This window comes from Mus pahari, chromosome 15, assembly GCF_900095145.1.
Source record: "Mus pahari chromosome 15, PAHARI_EIJ_v1.1, whole genome shotgun sequence".
Taxonomy (NCBI): domain Eukaryota; kingdom Metazoa; phylum Chordata; class Mammalia; order Rodentia; family Muridae; genus Mus; species Mus pahari.
Window position 1 is genome coordinate 33575762 of NC_034604.1, and position 3254 is coordinate 33579015.

Here is a 3254-nt window from a genome sequence, read left to right on the forward strand (position 1 = left end):
TCCAGGACAGCCAGGGCTACACAGAGAAACCCTGTCTCGAAAAACCAAAAAAAAAAAAAAAAAAAGGCCAGGGAGACACACACACACACACACACACACACACACACGGACACGGGACTCAGATATACTTGGACACACACTTGCCGGAGCAAACTGAATATGCAGCACAAATGTTAGGAGGCCTGTAAACCCTTGCTAGAATGCGACAGCGATCTGCTTGGGAGTGGCTTCTACAGGGTTAATCAAACCTGTCTCAGGAAAAGCAACCCGAGCTGCTGATGGAGTGGTGAGGGATGTGAAAGCGGGCTGTTTATGTTTTAGGGATGCAGTACTTCTATTAAGCAATCACCTTGTTTATGTCACTGCTAATTGAAGTAAATTGCTCTCTGCAATCAAATTGGGAAGTTCTTCCTTCCGATCATGCAAAGACTTGGACTCCAGTTCCTAGTTTCCAGTATTTAGTCTGACTTGAGCCTTGCCCTTTAATTAATTGCGTACATTCCATCAGTTTCTTTAAAGGTGCAGTTGGTTTGTTGTTGAGTGTGCTGGGCTGATTCTGAGATTCCCCTCCAGGGTAGGAAGTGTTCCTGCTCCTCTTCCTTCACCCAAGCCAGAACAGGATGGGGGGGGGGGTCCTGGAGGATGCTGGGCTTTCACCTTGAGGGCAGATGTGAGAGGTGAATGTAGCCGATGACTATATTCTGTCTGGAATCCTCTTGGTGTTCTTGCCTAGTACAAAGGGCTGTTGGTCTTCCTGGACTACATTTTGGGGTCCTTTGTCACTTCCTATGCTTATACTTTTGTAAGCTACTCAGGGGAGCCAGGCAGATAGAGAGCTGGAGAGTCAGAACTACATAGATACAAATGAGTCTCCTCGTTCTCTGATGTGCCGCCACCACACACACACACACACACACACACACACACACACACACACACACCACTTTTTGTCACGTTCAGAGAGAGGCCTGGCCAGAGTCACAGCCGGAGCAGAGGACGCATCATTTATCAGAAGATGACAAGTGTCCTGGACAACTCTGGGGTGGGAGGAAGGGACTGAGGAGTAGCAAGCAGGCCGGAGCCCCAGATTCTCACTCACCACCTGCTCCTAGTTTTTGTCATGGGCAGGAGATAAGGGGGAAGTGTCTGATGATGGGCCTAGCTGTTAGCTAGGGGCCTCTCAACTTTTCCCAGGAACAAAACCAAAACAAGAGGTAAAAAATATCCCCTGTCATTCATTCTCGCCCCCTAAAAGAAGATAAAGAAAATTGTCTATGAGACTGTGTCACATGTCACACCTTAAGCTAGACTTAGTACATTGTCATGGACTTAACCCTGTGCCCTGCAGAGGACTCTCTTCAAAGCTTGCTCAGTGGCTGTTCCTTCCCCATAGTATCTTACATGATGCACTTATGAAATAGCCCCTCTCCCATGCCCATAGCATAGTATATCTCTAGCATGGCACCATCTCCCTTCTGCACTGCAGCAGGTCCTGATGGCAAATTTCCCTATCCACTTGGAAGCCATGGGTTAGAGACTTGAGATAAAGGCTCAAATACTCAAGAGAGGTGTGCTTGGGTAATTTTAAGATCAGCCAAGTTGACAGTGAAGAGTACTTATCATAAGGGCCAGTGCAAACCGGAAGAGAAGAAAGACACCAGCCACCTTTCTGCTGTGGAAAAAAAAAAAAAAAAAAAACCAAAAAAAAAAAACCAACAACAACAACATGGCCCCTGCTGGATTCTAGGGAATGCTTTGCTGGAGCAGCCAGCATGCCTCAGAACCGGCTCTGGCCCAGCCTATGTCCAAGACCGCTTTGCATGGGCAAGAGATATCTATGAACATAAGTGCCCTTGGCTCTTGCCCCTGTCCGGCAGCAAGGCAGTTAATGCTCTTTTCCTTGGGAAAGGGCAGGGGAGCAGAGATAAGCAAAGGCTGGAGAGAGCAGTTTCCCAAATGTTCAGCTTGCTGCACTACACGAAGGCTAATAGGAGCTTTCCCCTTAGTGTGAGAAATACAGGACATGTAGTGTGTCTGAGGCAAAGGCAGGAATCGGACAGACCTGAAGGGCGGTTATCCAGCAGCTTGAACAATGCCTGTGATAAGATATTCCTTTCTCCTGGCTGGCTGCTCCTGAGCCCTGCCTGAGAATGCCAGGCTGGCAGAGGTTCATGACAAGCTGGCTTAGGTGCAAAGGAAAAATATGTTCCTGGGCCCTGAGGTCTTTCAGGAAAGAAACTTCTGGAGGGTGCTGCTCTTTCGCCCCAGAACACCGGGACAAAGCTGTCTTCTCTCAGCCTTTGCACATTGCTTTGTTTAACTTTACTGCCTCCAGTAGGTAGGCAGCAGAGGTCACCCTGCATCTCTTCGGGAGAGAGCACTTGCTTAGAATGCACAGGGTCCTATATTCCAGCCCAGCACTGGGGGAAATAATCTGTAGGGCAAGGTAGTGCACACCTTTAATCCAGGCATTTAGGGGGAAGAGGAAGAGGCAGTTAGATCCCTTTGAGTTCAAAGCCATCCTTAGTCTACATAATAAATATCAAGTCATTCAAAGTTACACAGTGAGACCCTGTTGATATATATATATATATATATATATATATATATATATATATATATATGTAAGTAAATAATAAGTCAATTCCAAATTCCTGAGAGGAGGGATTTAATTGTTGCTGTATAGTTAACACTCTCAGAAGGATATTTTAAAAACAAGGGCCATTAGGACCCTAGCATTGTCCTTTTTTATTGTTGTTATTTAAATGTTTGAGATTTATTTATTTTATGTATATGCAATTTTGCCTGCATATATGAATGTGTAGCATGTGTGTGCCTGGTACCCATGAAGTTCAGAAGAGGCTGTCAGAACCCCTGGAACTGGAGTTAAGCAAGGTTGTGAGCCACCGTGTGGGTGCTGGAACTGAACCTAGTTCCTCAAGAGCGGCAAGTGCTCTTAAGCCCTGAGACATCTCTGGCTCTGATGCCCTGTGAAAGCTAGCCGTTAGCCAGTAGGGAAGAAGTTTGAACTCCCATTCCAGCCTGAGTTCTCTGTCTTACAACTGAAGTGTGAGCTGTCTTCAGCAATGTGGTCTAACCACCTAGCTCTGCTGAATAACCAAGAGAAGCGGCAATAAACTGGATTATTTTGGGGGCCTCTAGGACCTCTTCTACCAACAGCAACTAGGGAGGTAGCAGTCTCTGGCAGATAGATAGATACATACATGATAGATACATACATACATACATACATA